We start from the raw sequence: 22,845 nt of genomic DNA, 5'->3' as shown, positions 1-22,845 counted from the left end.
TGAGCATTCTCGGGCTGTGCAAGTTCGGTCCGGGGCGATAATACGAAGCCACTCTTTTCACAGGGCAATAATGTACGACCCTATAATTCGCGTCCACTAATCTGAGTCCCTTGGCTTTCAATTATCGGGCTGCGCATTATTGGTACGGGTCGAGAATGCTCGACCCAATAATGTACATCCCAATAATTGGAAGCCAAAAACCAGAGACATTTTTTTTTTTAAGACAGCTGTCAAAATTAGTAGGGACGTTCTGACATGAGCTCTTGACAGTTTAAAAATAATCGGTTTTTTCTAGTGACATCTTTCAATGATATTGACAGTGTTGACACGTGTTGGTTTACATTACGCTTTGTTATCATCTTTTTATTTTTAATGTATGGTTTTCAAGAGCTCTAATACTTGTAATGTATGCATGAAATCATATGGCAAGAGAACCTAAATCGTTTTGGAACTATATGAACTCTAAAAGAAACAGTAGAGGTACGGAAAAAATATTATTTAATGGAACCTTTGTCCGGTAAACAAGTAGTGAATTTGCTAGGTTTTTTCACTCTGTATACAGTGTGAAGGTGTGGAAAGTTGGAGGTAAGCGCCGCAGCCCGCAATAGTCGCAGCGGGCACCGAGAAGAGCGCTGTAGGGGTTCAGGTTATGACAGGCTAGATATACAAGACGTGCGACGAGCCCTTCAACAACTTCAAGCCAAAAAAATCTTCTGGTCCGGATGGTATTCCCTCGTGCGTATTTAAGGACTGTAGAATTGTGCTGGCGGAGCCGCTATTGCACCTCTGTTTCAAGCTAAAAGTATTCCTAGAAATTTATAAAATTACTTGAGTGATAACCAGTACTGATAGGTGGATCAGGAGATAAGGCAGAGGGTTTCGACTTTCGAACGACAAGAAGTTCGGCCAGCAATCTTCTTAGTCACGTAGTGCAGATAATATGTATAGTGGGTAGCAGGAGTCAAACTGATAATGGTTACTTTGACTTTAAAGACACTAGATCTGGTTGATAATGACTTGTTGCTGTCAAAGTTAGCAGGCTTTGGTTTTACCCCACACTCACTTAATTTTTTTGCAGACTACATGAGGGAAATACAGCAGTATGTAGATTATGAAGAGCACAGATTGAATCCAGCAGTGACATGGGCCATTTGTTCAATAGAATATCTTGGTTATATGGAGATTGGCTGAGAAAGCAAGGTGTATGCTACAAGGTGCAGGTTTCTGCAAAATATATTAGGGTGAGTCCATTAAGACAGCTGTTTATCTGAAAAACAGGGACTGGGTCATTGGTCAATGGGTCATACACCATCAAAAACTCAATCTTAAGAGCAAAACTACAAAAGGATGCATATGTTGGTGGATCCCCTTAATACAAAGAAACATAACACTTTCAGAAAATATATATTCTCTAATTATAATGCATGATATGATAAATTTACAATGGTCATGTAACAACATTGTTACCTGACAGGCAGTCTTCCACACATGTACCTTAATTAATTTAAATAATTATAGTCCGCCTTTTTCAGATTTCCTCAGTTTGAGGTTTTTTAGATTACCTCAATAAAAATAATTTGTAGGTTCGAAAAATTCTAATCTTAAAAAACAATGCTGAGGTCAACACTGGTGAGTGTCAAATGGCAGGTGGATGTCAGCAATTTCAATAAAATATTAAATAAACATGTTAAACCTTCTTTGTACTTCAGTGTACATTTTATAGAAACCTGTGTACCTCTCCGTGAAATGAGATATAGACTCAAAACAAATGCAGGTTTTTTTTATATACCACATCGGTGGCAAACAAGCATACGGCCCACCTGATGGTAAGCAGTCACCATAGCCTATGGACGCCTGCCAGCAAACAAAAAGTCTTCTGGAAATCGATTTTCACTCATGTTGTCTCGGATATGAGTGAATATGGTATTGATACATTCAGTGTAATTCCCTGAACACAAATATATGAGATGACAGCGGCGAAAGTGGTAGGGGTTATTATATACATACCCACGCTCGTAAAACATTACCCTCCTCCTGACACAGTCGGGTAAAAATATGTTTTCAGTAACAAAATAGTATTTTTACCCGACTGCATCAGAAAGAGGGTAACGTCTTTCGAGCGCGGGTATGTCTATAATTATGTTTATTTATTTGGCACGCCCTACAGCTCAAACGGCTGGACGGTTTTTGATATATGAGTTCTGGTTGAATTCGTCAGAATTTTCTTAGTGACAGGCTATATACATTTTCAAAATGGCGCCCGCTAATGAAAAAACGGGGGGGGGGGGGGGTCTTACCATAGCAATATGGGTACCAAATGAAAGTTACCTAGTAAAATGTTCTTTCAAAAATATATGTGAACAGTCGGGTTTTTTGTGTTGCAGTTTAATATTAATATTTTTTGATAAATCTGGTTAATTATTTTTTATCATTATAAAGAGGATATTAACAGTCGCATAGCAAAGAGTCTCGATCAACACCTTGAGAGACTCTCGCTAGGTGGTTGTATCAAGGGTCAGATGCAGAAGGCGATGATCTTGGACACGGCGCGGATAGTCCGGCGGTTCCTCTCTCTGCGGCCATGACCACCGGCAGCTTGGGCCCTGCCCCGCTACTGGCGGCACCCTAGGTTAAGTTTTTTATAATGTGTTTATATGTATTTTTGTATTCTTTTTGTATGGTTTTTTGTATTTTACTTTTATGTATAATCATATTATAAAATGTCTAACCTAAGACCCAAAATAAATAAAGAGATTAAGGGTGCCTTTCGACCAGAGATGTGCCATACTTGCTATGCTATGTTATCATACATTTGAAACGCAGCTCCAGCTGCAGCTACGTTTCAAATGTATGATTGAAAACATAGCATAGCACATCTCTCGTCGAAAGGCACCCTAATAATAAAAATAATAAAGACGTTTATTCAAAAAGTTTAAACATAGGTACATAATAAAAGTACACAATAATGCTTACAAACTAATTGAAAGGGAAAGTGGCTCAGCTAATGTCTACGCCAAATGGCCAAAATTGTTGAAAGTTTTCAACTAATTTGTTAGAGCAAGTATTGAAAAAGTTACAGTATGTTATATATTTGTTATCTAATCACAAAGCCCTGTTATTTGGTACCTCACATGGTATGCTTAAAGGAAAATAAAATAAAAGTTTGTACTGCCGACTTTATGACGTCACAGCAACTAGCCCCACCACTTCGCGCTTGTCATCTCGTATATTTGTGTTCAGGCATTGACATATATCTAAGGACGGGCCTTACGGGCACTAAGAATGGTGCTAGTTTAGTGGTGTCACTCACGAGCCAATCCTGCAGTCTAACGCAACTAGTCGCGACCAATCGCGCATGTGATGCGAACTCATCAACAATTGGCGTTCTGGCGGTAGACTGTACGATGGGCTCGAATTCGTGTGCGTGACACCGCTTTACTGACCCCATTCTTACCATTAAGGCCCGTCCTTAGATATATGTCAATGTGTTCAGGGCATTACACTGAATGCATCGATACCATATTCACCCATATCTGTGACGACATGAACGAAAATATAAATATAAATATATATATATATATATATATATATTGTTTGTATCTCTTTACCTTTGGCTATTACTACTTACGATTATAACGACGAAATTTCGGTGGTCCCTTCATCGTCGTTATATTATATCCGAAATCCATTGTATGGGGTTTCGTACCCTTTTTTAAGCCTAGGTCGTTTTAGGAATAGATGTACTGATTTCGTTGTCTGAGTACCCATAACACAAGCCTGCTTGGCTTACCGTGGGACTTAGTCAATTTGTGTAAGAATGTCCCTATAATATTTATTTATTCTATTAAAGGTTTACAGAGGTACACTGAATGTGCAATATAACTGCATATTTTAGTGCGGTAGGTACAATGACAAGATTTCATAGCTCAACCCGCCATCCTGACGCTCACCTATAGTGACACATATTAGTCAATTGTAATGTATAGTTATGAAAGTAAATTAAAGTTCATGTTGCACAGATAAAATCACTTTAAACAACGTTTCTAATGAAAATAAATCTCAAATTTCAGGAGCTGATACAGGCAGCCAGAATGAGTCTGCTGGGTCGCCGGCGCCGGACGCGCGACGCGCGCCTCGGGCGTCTGACGTCTTCGTGTCTCTCGCCAGTTGCAGGGGAAGATGCGAATAGTTATAAAGGCGTGCATGACGTCGCTAAAAAATGATAGATATAATACTAATCTTGTTGCCCGAGGTATTCCTCAAGTTCACGGGGTAGATTACAGGTGTAGTGCATAATCCTTTACCATTTTGACGACCACTCTGGCCTAGTAGGTAGTGATCCTGCTTATGAAGCCGATGATCCTGGGTTCGAATCTCGCGGTAACGGAATTTATTTTAGTGATGAGTACAGATATTTGTAGCTGAGTCATGGAAGTTTTCTATGTGGGAATTATTCAATTTGTGTAAGAATATCCCTTTAATACTTGTTTATTTATTTTTCGTATTTTCTCGGAAACGTTGCTATTCGTCATGCTACTTCAGTCAACCTCAATACTTATTGTACTGAATGACCGAAAAAGCATGACACGTTCGTACGTTTTCGTGAAAATACGTTGGTAAAGGAAATTGCACTACATTTTTAAAACCTGTCAGTAAAATATGAAAAAGGAAAGTTCATGAGTTTCATAATTTTCTTTCCTCCAACAGCTTCCCATGGAGCAAATGTAAACCTTTTGTGCATGTCAATAGTTCTCAAATGGAATTGGAATAAGTCATAATATAATCGTAGATCAAAATTAGTACATTACGATATACTCGTATAAGGAGTGTACCGAAAAAAAACTGTAAACTTCAAATGAAAAAAAACTGATGCAGTTGAGAACAAATTAAGTTTTTTAGAATAACTACAATAAAAAGCGACTTTTAATTTAGATAATTGTCACTTTTTTTTATTTGTTCTGTAGGAGTGATAGGCAGCTTGTTCCTAGCGCATTCAGTGGCAGCTTTTTACGGACCCGTTTTTCATATTTGCCTGCATCACCCCGTCACCTGCTGGAATTGTTAATGTTTTTTGGCTGTTTCATTCTTCTCTTTTAATACACTTTTGATTTGAGCCCAATAATAGTTGATAGAACGGCACTGCAGGACGTTTGGAGCTCGTACTCTATTCTATGTCAACTGCCAAATGCGATTTTTGTAGGAAGGAAATTGTATGATTTTCGATTTGGCCTAGAATGATTATTATTCCAAGATTAATAATTCTGGTTTTACGCTGTTCGACTTTACACCGGCAAATAAAAGAGATGCCTAAAAATATTAATCAACATCTCCAGAAATAATCATTTTCTAAAAATGCAACATTTTAAAATAAATTTAAGAAAGAGATCAACATTTAAACACACTTTTAGTGCTTTATAGGTTTCTAGAACATATAAGTCATTAAGTTACATTCTTATTTTGGTAAAAAAAATAGCAAAAACGTCTCAGAAAAAATTAAAATAATCATGTCCAAAAATTGCCAATTTTTGAGTTACTAATTTACTCAAACTTTAAAACTGAAAAAAAAAATACTTAAAAACATATTTTTTGTGCTTTTAACCTAGGTATGAGATACTTGCAACATAATCATTCTTACTCTGTCAATAAGAAATTTATACCTCTAATTAATTTTGAACCTACGAAAGTCTGACATCTTATTTTCACATTTATAAGCGAATTTGTTAATTAATTGTACTTAATGTTAAGTTTGTGTTAAATGTATTACTGTAAAGTTGTCCATTAGGTGAAATATATGTGAAAGTCGCTTCTAACAGAATACGCAAACGTGGAGTCACGGGACAGGCTTAGCCTAGTGTGACCCACAAAATTTATGTAATTTTATCTGATTTTTAAAAATAAAATTTTACTTTACAATCTGTACCTTTTTAGGGTTCCGTAGTCAACTAGGAACCCTTATAGTATCGCCATGTCCGTCTGTCTGTCTGCACCGGAAAGCTACCTATGTTTTTATAATAATTATCTGGTGCTTTATTTCATGCATGGTGTGAAATAATTTATTTTAAATACAGTCAAATTACGGGCATCTTACCAGTCTACCATAGGGCAAATCTGAAATGGGTCAAGGTCGGTGCAGTGACAAAAAAAAACAATTTACCTCCTTTTCTACATAATTAGGCGTAGTTCGCTGTCTTTTGTATGTTTCGAGTTTGCAATATTCTTACCCCCGGAGTTACACACAATGTTTTTCATCACACTTGCGAAGAAAAAAAAACAAAATTTTAAGCGAAATAATTCTTAAATACGGTGACATATCATACATTCGTCCGATTTCTTGGAAGGTGAGGCATCGAAGGCACAGACCTATTCGGCATTCAGCCACGATTGAAAATTAAGTAAAAATATTTTTATCGGATGTTAAAATAATCAAATTAAATTAAATTATAAACGTCAGTATTTTAAAAGTAAAACTCATTTAGGCTACTTGGTTTGTATGAATAAGTGACATAATTAAAGAAAAAAGCTATAACTCCCTAGGGAGTTATAGCTTTTTTTTCACAATCCATAAATCCCGCGGCAACAAAGTAGGCCTTTGTCCTTCAGCACACCTGCATGAAATAAGATCTTTTTCGAGCAAGTGTGATGAAAAGATTATTGTTGATTTTGGATTTCATACAATGGAATTAAAAAGACAGCGGCCTACGCCTAATTATGTAGAAAATGAAGAACCAATGAGAAATGATTTTATTATAAATTTGTATTAATGTATGTGTCATTACATAAAATTTACTTAATAACTATGTATTTCATATTTATTATAAATATATTACAAGGCGTTGTACCTTTGTCGATGTTTCACTTATATGCCCACCAATATAGCCTAATGTAGATTACCACTGCAAAGCCAGGAAGGCTAATCTTTAACACGTTGGCTGCCATAAACATCACCGGTGGGATCACGTAATCTTCTCTGGCCAGCTCTCTGGCTGTGTCGCTATGACCATCACCGGTGGAATCGAAAGCTTGTTACTTACATCTTTATTAACCTCAGTAATAGTCCGATGCTGGGAACACGAAAATTGTATGGGGCACGGGAGGAACACTTTCGGTGAAGTATGGTGGGCAGCCAACGTGTTAATACTTCGTTTATTTTTGGTAGGCTTAATTTGGCTGCCCTTTTTAGGGTACCTTCCACGTACCTACCGTAATAGGGGACTACTACGTAAAAACCGTATGTAAAATAAAAGGTAAAAAAGACCTATTAGTATACCAGAGAGCCTACCGCGAACCACGTTCGACGTGTTGCCACTCTGTCGCACTTATTAGTTCTTTCTTAAGTGTGACAGGGAGGCAACACGAACGCGCCCTAGCGCCCGCACGGTAGGCCCTCAAGTGTAACTGGGTCGCAGCTGAATTTTGTCCATAATGGCGGTGAATACTGAATACTTCATCAAATCATCATAAGAAGCCTGTCGAAGAGCCCTTGCTCTTTCCATACTCTTGGACGTAGCCATGTGCAAGAGTATGGAATAACAAACACTTTACGAAAAAGACTAAAATGACTGTCTACCAAACTTGTGTCTTGAGCATACTCTTGTAGGGGGCTGAAAACTGGACGTCGTACGCTATATAAAAAGAGAAAGATCCCCGCATTTCGCGAATTTCGATTTTCGCGGTAGGCCCCCAGGAACAAAGACGGAATTTACACCTGCCACGTGCGCTGCCTAGGTACGTAGTGAGTAGGTACGTATGGTATACTAAACATAAACATAACGTGGAAAGACAGGGTTACTGGGTACCAACGAAAGTGTACTGGAGATAGCTCAACTTCCTAATATCACCGCGCTTATGATCTGAGACCACGCTACTCAAACAAAAACGCTTGCGGTGGCTAGGGCATGTGTAACGAATGGACAGTGGCGACAGCGACAGTGCTGATTAGGCTAGCGCAACGTAGGACGCCATTGCTCCGCTTTAACCCATAATAGACTGCGTAAAGCGTGACGTGTCGGTTTAAAACGGAGTTTTGTTTCAAAAAGTATTTTATCTTAAAAAGTATTTAGAAGATACCTATCTAGTATTTCAAATACCATTTCCAGAGGTAGGTATCTTAAATTGTATCATTGATGTAAGTATAATTAACTGGATTCACTATCAGCCGAAAAAAATGGCCCCACAAAAGTAATGCTCGAACGGCTCGAGCACGAGTTTTGCTCCCAGTCTCATTTCGGCGGTCGACACGACAACTGTCAAACATGACGAAATGTTCTGTAAAAAAAACCGGCCAAGAGCATGTCGGGCCATGCTCAGTGTAGGGTTCCGTAGTTACTCTTCCGTCACAATAAGCTAAACTGGAGCTTAAAGTATAGTAAATTGTTAACCAAGGGATGAAACGCGAGTTAAACAAATAGGCAAATTTGCATAATCAGTACCTAATTAAAGTCTTTTTACTATGAAGGGGAAACTTTTTGCGATAACTCAAAAACAGCTAAACTTATCATATCCGCTATAGTTTTCATTTAAAGTCTTTCTTAAGCTCTACTTCCACGATTTTTTTCATATTTTTTGGACCTATGGTTCAAAAGTTAGGGGGTGGGGGGACCCTTTTTTTTTTTTGTTTCGGAGCGATTATCTCCGAATATATTCACTTTATCAAAAAATGTTTGTTGAAGACCCCTATTAGTTTTGAAAGCCCTTTCCAACGATACCCCACACTGTAGGGTTGAAGCAGAAAAAAAAAATCACCCCCCACTTTACGTGTAGGGGAGGTACCCTCAAAAAAATTAAATTTTTAGATTTTATTGTACTACTTTGTAGGCTTTATTAATTTATATATCAATGCCGAATTTCAGCTTTCTAGCACTAACGACCATGGAGCAAAGCCTCGGACAGACAGACAGACAGACGGACATGGCGAAACTATAAGGGTTCCCAGTTGACTACGGAACCCTAAAAATGCGTTTATTAGCAAAACAACAAGAAAAAACTGGCCACGTGCGAGTCGGACTCGCACAGGAAGGGTTCCGTACCATTATCTATAAACACGGTCACCCATCCAAGTACTGACCACGCCCGACGTTGCTTAACTTCGGTGATTGGATGAGAACCTCGAGATTGGAAATAAATATTTATTTTATTCTGTTTTTAATATTTGTTGTTATAGCGGCAACAGAAATACATACTTAATCTGTAGAATTTCAGCTCGCTAACTATCACGGTTCATGAGATACAGCCTGGTGACAGACGGACGGACGGACAGCGGAGTCTCAGTAATAGGGTCCCGTTTGACCCTTTGGGTACGGAACCCTAAAAAAGGATGGCATATATTTCTTTCAGTGAGTTCTATTGATAATTTAACAGAAATAAAAATTTAATAATTCATTTTGTTGATACAAATTAACGGTTGTCACGGAACAAAAATCTATGGAGTCTACATTAGTTTTTTTTTTAATACCATGTTGGTGGCAAACAGGCATACGGCTCACCTGGTGGCAAGCGTTCACCGTAGCCAATGAGGTCCTGAAACACCAGGGTGTCACATACGCGTTGCTAACACGTTTTTTTGTTGTTGTACATGGGTGGGCTTTTTTATGCGTCTGAAGATGTATTTACTATTTGCAAAACAACTGAAACTTTTTAAAGACATTAACATGCGAAGGGGAATAAACCATAACAATTCTATAATAGCATCTAATGTATTGAAAACATTCATTCACGTAAAAAACATAACAACAATCACAGAATTGTTGTAATAAAGTCGATGTCTAACCTGTTACTAACTGTACGTTTACATTACACTGCGAAAAAAGAAAGCTCCAAAAATAAATGTAGATCAAAAAGACAATGGACCCGGGTACGTCCTTAAACTACATCCACAAGAGAGGTATGGGTATTGTGAATATCATCTCGCTTAGTGTGGTAAGGCACAGCACAGTGGATGTCATTCCAGATCTAGAGCAGAGCCCAACTGGGGAAGTACCTCCACCTTACAGAAAACCGCAGCCAAATAACACTAGACTCTACTCATAGTGTTGTGTTCCTGCCGGTGAGTAAGGTTGCCATGCCAGAGCTCAAAGAGGGGAGGGAGGGTTGTTAGGGTTGGCAACGCGCATGTAACTCCTCTGGAGTTGCAGGCGTACATAGGCTACAGAGACTGCTTACCATCAGGCGGCCCGTATGCTTCCTTCGTTAAGCTCTGGCAACCTTACTCACCCCCTCACCTTGTTTAAGAAGAATTCCAGTGATGGGAGGATCCATGAGAACTAGAAGCGTTTGAAAATTGATAGGCCGCTGGATATTATTCGGTAATACATCGTATAACGAGCGGTTAAGTCTGTTGCAAAAAAAGAAATTGTGATCCGAAGTTCCTTCGTCAAAACAGCACTCGCATAAAGAGCTAATTTTTGCGAGGAATACAGGAGTGCAGACGTGACCCAATCGGAGACGGCAGAGTGTAGACGTAGCCTATTTACTAGCAGAATGAAAACGGAAGAACCACGGTTTATGAGGTATAATTGGTTATATGATTCCATAGTGTTTTCCAACATGGCGTCCAGAAGAAACCCATAATTCTTGGCAATCGTCCCTCAAGTCACGGCGAGCTTTAATCATTAAGTCGGATGCAAAAACCATGTTGCGAGCAGTGTTGGGCAAAAATCAATTCGAATAAGAATAAAAACAGAAATTTTATTCTTATTCCAACACAATGGAATAAGAATAAATCCATTCCTTATTATTTTAAAATTACATGAACTGGAATAAATCATGCAATTTTTATTTTAAATGAAGAATAAAAGACGGAACGGAATATTCCATGAATGGAGTTATTCTAAATAAGGTTTTAGTGGAATAACATGTTATTTAGAATTAGAATGAAGTTTGAAGTTGTCGTTAGGTCAATCTTGCGAGTCGATTTACTACCACTTCCCGACGTTCGATTTGGCCTGGTATTTGGTAGTATCTGGTGCACTTGGTGACTGTGCAATATTATGGTGCTATGAAGCTGGTCTGATGGTGGAGCCCGAAGGTGGCCAAAGGAACTCCTAAAGTAAACAAAATAAAGACACCGTGTTTTGGCAAACACTTTGATGTTTTATGGTTTTTCTGAACACCTGCGGCTGCCGGCCCTTCAAAAGATCTTTGAGCATGTTATTTTGCCGTTTAATAATATGAAGAAATTTTAAATAACAGGTATTTAAAAAGACCATGTAATAACTCAGTACTTAATAAAAGTTCGGTAGCAACAAGGACACTAAAAGCACCGAAGTTAATTTAGAAACATGAAAATATATCCAGTCATCATAACTTAGACATATGTATTTTGCAGTAGCGGCGGCTCCATACAACCCGATTCCCATTCACTCGCTATTCATTTTGACGTTTATACAATGATATATCAACTTACGAAAACGTCATTTAACCATAAAGTATTCAATGTTTTAAAATGTCCGTTTGAAAACTGTATTTCATTAAGTTTACTTTTGTATGAAATACTTTTCTTGACTAAAATTATAAAGAAGCGTTATTAGCATCTACCAGAGCGCATTGCATAATGTCAAACAGCTCTATATATTTTGACACATTTCTTTGGCATTGGCCATTGGGCGTCCTCTTCTTTTAATACGTCAATGTCTTGTATATGGAGTGTGGAATTAAAAGGAGGGAAATCTCTTATGGTAAGGTCTGTTTTTTTATTCCGTAGACTAAAATGACGTTTCATATGTAAGACATGACATGAAAGTCAGTACCACATGAAATGTCATTTTAGTCTACGGAATAAAAAAACAGAATATAGAGCTGTTGCAAAAGTGTCCAGCTGTCAGCTATAAATAATTGTTCCAAATCTCTCCAGAGTAGCTAAGAACCTAGGCGTTATTGACGCAGTGAAGCGCGCTGTCTATAATTTGTTTTTTTTTTTTCAAGTATTCTAGGTATTGTAGCGCCACCTATTTAAGGTTTTTTTATGACACTTTTTGATACATGGAGATTCCATTCTTTACCTCCACCTTCCATATCTGATATCTTAGATACTTGACTATCTAGTATCTTGTATTTTGTATTTACATGTACATCCCTGGTAGTGATATATATACTTAATGTTCGAGTACGTACGTACGTTGGATTGCCTTACACGGCGGCAATGAATATAATAATTTTCTGTAGGTACATAAAAACACACAGTCGAACCCAGTGGCGTAGCTAGCATGAGTGGCACCCGGTGCGGAGATTGTGGGTGTCACGCTGTCACCCAAAATCAAAATTGTTCAAATATGTGACGGTCCACATCAAAAGGCACCTTAACGCGGTCGGCGCTTACGTCGCGTTGCTGCATAGTACTGAGGGCCTACCGCGAACCACGTTCGACGTGTTGCCTCCCTGTCACACTTACGTACGAATTTACGAGAGCGACAAAGAGGAAACACGTCGAACGTGGTTCGCGGTAGGCCCTCTGCATTAGTATTGGCGCGCCGCTAATAATGGCGTAAGCGCCGACCGCCTTAAGGTCCCTTTTGATATGGACTGTCACATATAATAATAATAATAATAAGCCCCCAGGGCAGCTTGTGGCGAGCTGAATGGGAAGTGACGTCCCTTGGGTCCCATACCCCCGAGAGTCGGACAGGCCTCTCTCTCCGGCTTGCCTTGATTGGCCGGCTGGAGTGAATACTGAGCAGGGGCCGCAGGACTCTCACCTCTGGCTTGCCTTTACCGGCCGTCCAGAGTGGGGTGTCAGAGCTATATGCTCGCAGGGTGGAAGTGAAATATGCATAAGACGCGAGTTGGCACAGTGGCTGCTGACAGCCACTGGGTAGAAAGCGGCGCACACCTCTCCACACCCTGAGCCGCTCACGCAATGTTGTCCCCTTGTCGCTCTGTGCGAGCGGCCGTTTTCGGGGACCCATATTGTGAGTTGGCGAGTCACCACCTGTCCATTTTTTCGTGTTTTTTAACATATGATCAGGGCAGGTGCCATAGTCACCTCCATAGTCTCGGTTACCAGTCCACTAGCAACTCAACCCAATAGCCCGGTTTCTTTTTGTACCTTTTTCTTACAATAGTCCTACACTAACCGGGGCTTGTCCTTGGGTGCACTGCTATAGTGTGAACAGGGATAATCGTCGGTTGGTGTCACATTACTTTTAGAGTAAATTGTCTTATTACAAGGGACCTCTACGTGTTGGCTTCGGCCCCACGCACGCCTTCAAAATGCCCGGGACCCCATGGTCCCGAGAATTTGTAAGAGACATACAAATAATAATAATAATAATAAGCCCGCAGGGCAGCTTGTGGCGAGCTGTTGGGGAGTAACGACCCCACGGACCCGAGTGCTCCAGAGAGTCGGTCAGGGTCTCCGTCTCCGGCGTGTCTTCGTCGGTCGGAGTGGAACCCCAAGGGGACCCGTAGGACTCTCTGCTCTGGCTTGCCTTAATTGGCCGTCCAGAGGGGAGACGTTAGAGCTATACGCTCCAGGGGTGGAAGTGTTAAAGGGCATAACGCCGCGAGTAACTGCCGCTCACGCCGGTGTTGCGCCTGGCCGTCTTTACGATGGCGCATCAGGTGCCCATCTAGCGAGTGGCGAGTCACCGCCTGCCTTGATAACACTGTATATCACAATGTTATGGCAGGTGTCCGGAACTCTGAGCAATAGCCCAGTCTTATTTTCCACCCAAATTCAAACCATAGACCAGGACTCTTTCTATTTTTCTGCAATAGCCTCCAATGCCTGGTGAAACCGGTTTATGGGTATCTATTTATGTACACATGAATGGGTTCCAGCAGGCGTTCTACATGACATCAAAGCTCTCCAAACGGCCTCTACGTGTTGGATCTATATCCCCACGCACGCCTTATAAATGACCGGGCTTAAAAACCCGAGAGTTTGTAACGGAGATACAAATAATAATAATAATAATAAGCCTTTTATTTCCATAATGAATAACTAATCTAAGTACATATTCAACATGCATTAATTATTAAGATTTCAACATTGATTATTTAAATAAAATATAGTCTAATTATGATTAATTAATTAAAAAAAAATCAGTTCCATGCAGAAATCAAGTTTCATTAACTACATATATGTATTATATAAATTTTTTTTTTTCTATCACTATAATAATTATGTCGAAGCAGATATGATCAAAAATTCGAAATTACTAAATTGAATTATTAAAATTATTTACTGTTTTTTTTTTTTTTTCAATATGGACCCCTCAACGGGTAAAGGCCTCCTCCATTTTGCTCCACGCCTGTCTATCCTGTGCTTGTGTGATCCAGTCTTTGCCGGCTTTTCTTATAATATCGTCGATCCATTTTTCCCTCGGTTTACCTCTTTTCTTTTTATTTGCTGGTCCTTGCCAAGTAGTTATTCGCTTTGTCCATTTTTCTTTGTCCATGCGTGCTATATGACCGGCCCATTTCCATTTTAGTTTTTGAGAGTGTTCCAAAGCATCTATTATTTTAGTGGTTTTTCTTATTTCAGTGTTTCTTTTTCTGTGTTTTAATCTTATATTTAGTACACTCCGTTCCATTGCTCTCTGACTTACTTGTATTTTATTTTTAATTTTTTTATTATAGATCCACCTTTGGCAGCCGTACGTCAGACAAGGTAGTAAACAAGAATCGATAACTTTTTTCTTGAGCTTCATAGGGAGCTTTGATTTTAGGGTTTCTTTATTGCTCCAAAATTTATTCCATGTTATGTTAACCCTTCTTTTGACCTCCTCTTCGATTCTTGTCGCAGAGAATGACACCTGTTGGCCTAAGTAAACATAGCTTTGAACGTATTCTAGTGTGTTGTTGTTAACACTTATTGGTATTTTATGGTGGTTCGTTAGTACTTTGGTCTTGCTAATATTTAATTCTAAGCCGATCTTACTGCTTGCCTCATTAAGGTCATTAATCATTCTTTGTAATTGCGATGCTGTTTCAGAAAATAGTATTATGTCATCAGCAAAGCGGAGATTACTGAGAAATGTCCCATTTATATTTAATCCTTTTCTGTCTGACTGTCACATATATAAAATGGGAATGGGATATCCCATAGCCCAGAATTTAGCCGATTAGTCTAGCTCATTTTAGATCTCATGAACTCTCAATAGTCCTTACACCCTGGCTGGTGTTGCCTCTGCGTGCATTTTAAGATGACATGGGCAAGGGCAACACCCGCTCGGTGTAACCCTTACATTTCATAAGTGTCAAAAGGGACTCTACGTGTTGGCTTCAGCTCCACGCACGCCTCCCAATTGTCTGGATCCCTATTATCCCGCGATGGGAAAGACATAAAATAAGCAAAAAACGGAACCCTTATGGATTCGTCATGTCTGTCTGTCTGTCCGTCCGTGTCACAGCGACTTTCTTCCGAAACTATAAAAAGTATACTGTTGAAACTTGGTAATTAGATGTATTTTGTGAACCGCATTCTTCTTCTTCTCGTGTCGATGGTTTCGGACTTTCAAACTGTGCGGGACCAAAAGGTAGCGACATTTATCGCCCTGTCCGTCGCATCACGGAGGTCCTGCTCAGAGCAGGCATGCGGGCACGCTGGGCAGGACAGCATGTGTTTCATTGTTTGGAGAGTCGTCCCACATGGGCATTGGGTGTCTGAGCCGCCTAGGGCGCCCCACTTCAGCATGTTCTCCTTGCTGCGACCGACCTGGGAACGCAATCTGTTTAAGGCTTTCCAGGTCGGCCACGGCTGCTTATGCCCAGCCGGAAGCGTTTCAGCGGGGCGGACGTAGTCGTCAGGAGGGGCGCGGGTACTCTCCCATTGGGCAAGACGGTTCTGGGACGGCGGGATCTGGATAGCTGCAGTACACCGCATAAAGCTCCTACGGCTCTTTAGGCGAGATGGTGGTAGCTTGTGACCGTGGAGAGGGTGCCTTGGGTCTTGTTCCTGCTTCAATTTTTCAACACTACACGCCACTTCTCTGCGGGTTTCCGGGGGTGCAATTCCTGCCAGGGGGTATAGCTTATTAAGCGGCGTTGGTTTAAGACATCCGGTGATTATGCGGCAGGTGTCGTTTAGTGCCGAGGTAACTTGTGCTGCGTGGGTAGACCGGTGCCACACCGGGCACGCGTATTCGCCAGCTGAATAGCAAAGTGCCAGACCAGTAGTGCGGAGGGTGTGTGCAGTAGCGCCCCAGTGCGTTGAAGTGAGTTTCCGCAGCAGACAGTTTCGCGAACTAACCTTCAGACGTGTATTTAAACAGTGGCTCTTAAAGGACAGCGTTCTGTCTAAGGTTATTCCAAGGTACCTTGGGCAGGGGCAGTGCTCAATAGCGACTCCATTCCAGGCAACATTGAGCTGCCTATTTGCTTCCCGGTTTCGTAGGTGGAACACGCACGACTGAGTTTTTAGGGGGTTTGCTTTTAGACAGTTCATCTCATAGTACCTAGTTAGACCCTTTAAGGCCGCAGAGAGTGATTTTTCTGTTCCCTCAAAGCTATCACTTTGGGCCGCTAGCGCTAGATCATCTGCGTATGCGAACCGCTGGGTTTTGGGCAGGACTGGCTGATCATTGGTGTATATGTTAAACAGCATCGGGGCAAGCACGCTACCCTGCGGGAGACCATTTTTTTGCGAGCGCCAGCGGCTTTTTTCAGACTGCAGGTAGACTTGAAATCGGCGGTTGTGGAGCAGTTCGCGAAGAACGTTCGTAGATCCAGCATCTCCCGTCATACCATTAACCTTCAGGAGCAGCCGTTGCATGTTTACAGTGTCGTATGCGGCTGTTAGATCCACGAAGACCACTCCCGTAACCAAGCCATGCTCGAACCCATCCTCTATGTGTTGTGCTAGCTTTAGTGTTTGACTCGTGCATGACTTTCCCGGGCGAAATCCCGCCTGTTCTGGGATTAGCTGCGGTTCGATAATCGGGACGAGGCGGTTTAGAAGTAATCGCTCTAGCAGCTTATAGGTGTGGCACAACAAAGATATGGGACGGTAACTTTTCGCATCCAAGGGGTCCTTTCCTGGCTTGAGAAGTGCGATCACTTTCGACTTACGCCATGCTTTTGGTATTTTGAGTGACGAAAGACAGCTGTTATATAATTCCAGGAGCCAGTTCCTGGCTTTCGGCCCAAGGTGTTTGATCTGCTCGACGGTCAGGTCGTCGATGCCGGCAGCTTTACCATTTTTAAGTGATTTTATGGCAGTCTCAAGTTCGTGGTGGGTAAAGGGCTTGATGAGATTAGTGCAGGTCTGTTGGTTAACAGGTACTGGTGTCGGTTTGGGCAGGCGGCCAGTGGGTTTACCGTTAAGCAGAAGTTGTGTAGCTACCTGGTTAGCCGAAACTTGGCCTGGGTTTGTTGGTGGAGGTGGTTCACCAGTTAGTTTGCGCAAGTTTGACCACGCTTTCTTGCTGTTATGGGTCATATCGGTGTTGCTCACAGCTTCGCACCATTTTTCCCTTCTGCTAGCCGATATTTCACGCATCAGATCTTCACCAGTCGAGATAGTCTCTTCAGAGAAAGGATCATCGCAGTATAGTGCTTCGTAGGCCTTCAGAAGATTTGCAGAGGTAGAATTAAGTCCCGGAATATGGTGTGTACGGCATCCCCTTGGTATACATTGACACGACACGGTTCGAATAGTTTTTATAAATTTGTCGTATTCCGATGCCCTTGGTAGCAGTCCGTCCAGGTTTTTATCTATTTGATCCGAAAATTCGCTCCAGTCAGCTTTTTGGAAATTAAAGCGACGACGGAAAGGGACTTTGACGGGTTGCACGATAGCTTGAATCCGGCACATCAGAGGTCTATGTTGCGTTCTCGGTATCGGTTTGCAGACTGTTTTGACACACTGAGGACTTATTCCTTCGCTAATAAATATTAAATCGGGATTGTAGCCACGCTTCCAACGCCCGCTGTTGAAGGAGGAAGGTAATTTAGGGTTGTGGAGGAGTAGCAGCCCGTTTGCATCTGCCCATGCTTCTACTCTCTCGCCATCTGGGTTAGATGAACCGCATTAAGATTTTCACACAAAAATAAAAAATAAATTTTTTTTGGGGGTTCCCCATATTTAGAACTGAAACTCAATTTTTTTTTTCATCGAACCCATACGTGTGGGGTATTTATGGATAGGTCTTCAAAAATGATATTGAGGTTTCTAATATCATTTTTTTCTAAACTGAACAGTTTGCGCGAGAGACACTTCCAAAGTGGTAAAATGTGTGTGTTAAGTTTTTTTTTTTTACTTTATTAGGTACACTAAACGGATATCGTACAATACCTATCATGGGAAACGCTGTGGGAAACATGCATGCACATTATGGCTTAATGAAAACTTTTTACAAAACAAGAAAACCGACTTCAAAAAGGATAAAATAAAATATTATCTTGCATCCTAATGCAACCAACTGCAAATAATATACAACATGCAATATACCAACTGATATGTTTGATTAGAAGTGGTGTCGGTCGGTGGCGGTAAGTACGGAATATTTGATTATATCCTATTTGAAGTCGGTTTTCTTTTATTGTAAAAAGTTTTCATTAAGCCATAATGTGCATACATGTTTCCCATGATATTGTACGATATCGGTTAAGTGTACTTAATAAAGTAAAAAAAAACTTTACTAATATTTCGAAAACTGCTTAAAGGATATTTATATTTTTTTATTTTCCATTTAGAACAAAATAATTTTTATTCGTAAACACAAACAAGACACATTATATTACTTGTTATAACAAAAACAAAGAAACAAACAAACAAACAAACAAACATTTCTAGTTATTCCTAACCTAACCCCCGATCCATCAACTCCCAACCCCTCAGTCCCCTACCGATCAACTCACCGCCTCTTCAACCCCCTAACCTCGCAAACCCTGACTCGTCAAACCCCAACCCCTCAACCCCGAATCTCAGACCCCCAAAACACTACCCTCTACCTTCATCTCTCACAACTACCCCTCACCTCTCAGTCTCTTTGTTTACGAAGACGTTAGCGAATATGTAAGGTCAAACTCGTGGTTAGGCTTAGGCTACAGTTGCACAAATGGGTGGTTTTTGGGAGGAAATGCTTGAAGTACTTTAGAAAACACTGAAATCACCATACACGTGCCTTTAAAAATTGAGGAGTTTCCTCAATTTCTCATGGTTTCCATCAGAGCTAAAAATATTACGGAAACAACTTGGAGGTAACTTCTTACAAACAGAAAAAGAGTTACTTTTACCACCGGTGCTGGAGTAATGTAGATATATTTAAAAAATCATTATCATGAAAACAATCATCATCATCACTCATCAGGTCCACTCTTACAAATTGGTGATTTTCGAGAGAAAATGCTCGAAAACACCTAAATCACCATACCATACATGTGCCGTTAAAAATTGAGGAGTTCCCTTAATTCCTCATGGATTCCATCATCAGATCGGGACCAAAGTAAAATGGAACCACCTTGCATGTGACTCCTTTCAAACAAAAAAGAATTAGGTACTCTAATCGGACTACGGGTGTGTGAGTAATCGGTGAACGCACATAAAAAAATCACTAATTCATAATTAAATTCCATCAAATCTACTAAGGAATGTCACTGTCACAATGACATCTGTCAACGTCAGTATGACGGACCAGATATCACCAACCTTTTTGGAATAAAAAAAAAAATATTATCTTACTGAAGGTGACGAACATAATAAAACTGTATTTGTATGGAATACAGAAATTAAGTCAAAATATTTAATCGAAACCGGCAAAACGTCCCACTTTGTCGCTTGCCATAAGGACGCCTTGACAGGTTATTCGTATAAAGATACAAGCAAATGTCGACCTTATGGCAAGCGACAAAGTGGGACGTTTTACCGGTTTCGGTCACTCCATTTTCTATACCTTTAATTGAACGCTGCCAAATCCATAAGTGAAGGGTTTTTGTTTAATGTGTCGCCTATACTTCGACTTTTAGATGTTTGTTATGTGTAAGTAAATATTTATTCACTATACGTACAAAATTACATTCAAATGTATCGTCTTTAAGCAATAGGGTTGTTTCCATCTACAAATCTTAGGGCAGAATTGTATCCCAATAAATTCTTTTGGATTATAAGAACATGTTAAACTACTTTTAGGGGACCTGTAATGACCATATTTTTGCAAATATGTATTGAATTTAAAATATCTTTTGGCACACGTCATGTGACCAAACTCGAAACGTCATTGAAGATTCTGATGACGTCACAACTCTCGGATTGACACTGTTGATAGTTAGGCGATAAACAACAAATGACAAATGTCAGTTGACAGTTCGTATCTTCTACGTGTGTATGTAGTTATGTGTCAAATCGTAAACTGTGACGTCACACAATTTTCAAAGAGCGTTTTGGGCGCCAAAGCATCTGTCAAAATATATTTGGTTAATTTAACATATTTAAAGCCGTTTTTAGTATAAGAGTTGAATTTTAGGGCAACTTTTAGTTAATATAGAACGTAATACAAGCGTTTCAAAAAATTTGGAACAACCCTATTATAATGTATATAGTACAAGCCTTGCTCAGTTGGGGACTAGGGTATTTTTAAAACATGCTGGGTACGGTGAGAGGTGTCATTTCCTACAATTTATAATCTTAAAATGCCAAATCTCGCTAAATTGTATTGAGATGACGTCTGTTCTTTTCTGATTACCCTTTCTGTTTGAAAAATACTATGAGTAACAGACGTCAGATGCCGAATGAAGTGACAACTTGACTTGCCAATTGACAAGTGAGTGTCATGGCCGCCATAAATCTATCATGGTACCATAAGGGCGTATTACACTATCCTGTAGTTGTCGTTTTCGAATTTACGTTTTGAGGTATAGTAATAATACTAATAATACACACATCTTAAGACGATAATGTTTTTGTATTAAAACGGAATACCAAATGTTGTTTACACCTGAAGTATCACCATTTCATAACGAACATTTCTACCTCAAAATAGTCTTAATTCAGTATTAATTAACGCTAATTAATACTTTTTTCATAAGTCTGATTATTTAAACTAAGTATTTAAATATTGTATTTCAAATTAGTATTAAATTATTTACTTACGTGCATTCGTTCGCCAATAATATATTTACTATTTATGGAACGTTTCATTTTACTGGCAACACAGTGGTAGATTTGATGGAATTTAATTATGAATCAGGGATACAGAACCTCCTCCTTCTATGAAATTGAAGTCTGCTTAAAAATAGCACGAGATCTAAAACAACACAGCATCATGTTTTACAATTAAGCGGAAATCGTACCTACAAATTAATTTAACACCATATTATAGCTACAGTGTAAAATATCAGGGAAAAAATACTAAACTATCTAAAACTTTAAATATTTAGGTACACACATAAAAAGCATATGTAACTATCTAAACATTACAATTTAATTATAATTGCTTACACGTATCATCAGGTTCAAATTTTTACAATTTATGAATGATGTCATTCATAACATGTCCATGCACTTTTGAACCCTACTGTGAGTACATATCAGGTCTTCCACTTCTTCCAGTAACAATTGAGTCGCTTAACTTCAAACTCTGGTAAATCTATCTGTCAGCTATGCGATTTTGGTATTAACAAAGGTAAATAATAGGGTAGATAATAGGTATTTGCTGAGAGGGTCGAATGGATTTACCCGAGTTGGAAGTTGGAAGAAGCGACACAATGGGGTTGGCAACTGTCAAAGGTTTGCATAGATGGTGCCATCATAGTTTGCCCCTTTTTCTAGAATATAGCTGAGAATATGAGATTTGACTTAAAGGGGCGGGCATCCGGGCTATAACCGCGAAAATCGAAGTTCGCAAATTGCGGGCATCTTTCTCTGTCACTCTAATTACGCCTTCATTGGAGTAAAACAGAAAGACATCCGCAATTTGCGAAATTTGCAGTAGCTCCCCAGGGCATAACCGATAGCCGTTTGTCTTATAATTTTTCTAGCTGTAGTGCAAATGTAGGTGATACGACTCAAAACTTGTCAAAAATCTATGGAAATCGTGGGGAGGCCTTTAATGTTGAACTTGGCTTTCGCTTTTGGCTGTCATTTCACATTTATGTTTTTGATGGGTTTAACTAACTGACTGAAGGAAGTGATCACCGCTTACGTTCAAGTGCGAATCTCACTCTTGCTCTTCCTTCAAATAAGCCGCGAACGTGTGCAAATTCATTCACGGTGCGCACTAGTTGTGGAACGAGTTGCCCCTGTCGCTTAAACAGTCCCGGGCTGTGTGTACCACTCAAAGTTAATCTTATGAAGCTTTTGGCTTTCCAATGTAGGCAGTGTGATTTGGTTAAGCACTCTTTATTTTTATATTTTTACTTGTGATATTTATACAATATGTTTGTACAGGTATAGTGGAGCCGTTAACCACGGATAGTACGATGATTTTTATCGACAAATCATCCCCATACCTGTTCTTTCTCAACCATTTTATAAATGCTCGTCTTCAAAGTTTTATGGCGCCAAACACGACTGCACTTGGTTAATGTACTATTATTTGTCCATTTACCTGTCGCACATTTGAAGGAAAAATATCGTTCGATAGCTTTGTAAATTAGGGCATTAGAATTCTCCACAATTACTCGAGAATTAATATCAAAGTAACGGTAGGGGGGGGGGGGGGGGTTAATGGTAATTTTTATGCCTATTTTCTTGAATAACTTCTAATACTAAACTGTATATTCCAAAATTATAAAAAAAATTTTTTTTTCACAATGAGCTCTTTCATTTCATATGTAATACACTAAAGTTTTCACGTCAGCAGCTCGAACAAGGGTAATTTGCTGCTTAAAAAAAAGTGAGCAAAATCGCATTTTGCTCACTTAGTGAGACAAAATAACATTCAAGTGACCTTTAGATTCGAATGTCATTTC

At 39.7% G+C, this 22,845-nt stretch overlaps 1 long non-coding RNA gene across 1 annotated transcript; it reads left to right on the top strand.

The window, feature by feature from the left end:
- Positions 1–6,843, top strand: LOC133519551 (uncharacterized). The gene is made up of 3 exons (XR_009799638.1): positions 1–480; positions 1,079–1,241; positions 4,071–6,843. It is a non-coding gene; the product is annotated as an uncharacterized LOC133519551 (long non-coding RNA).
- Positions 6,844–22,845: the final 16,002 nt, after the last annotated feature.

The sequence above is a fragment of the Cydia pomonella genome, chromosome 7 (genome assembly GCF_033807575.1).
Source record: "Cydia pomonella isolate Wapato2018A chromosome 7, ilCydPomo1, whole genome shotgun sequence".
In the NCBI taxonomy this organism is placed as follows: Eukaryota; Metazoa; Arthropoda; class Insecta; order Lepidoptera; family Tortricidae; genus Cydia; species Cydia pomonella.
This window is presented reverse-complemented; position numbering and strand designations above follow the sequence as displayed.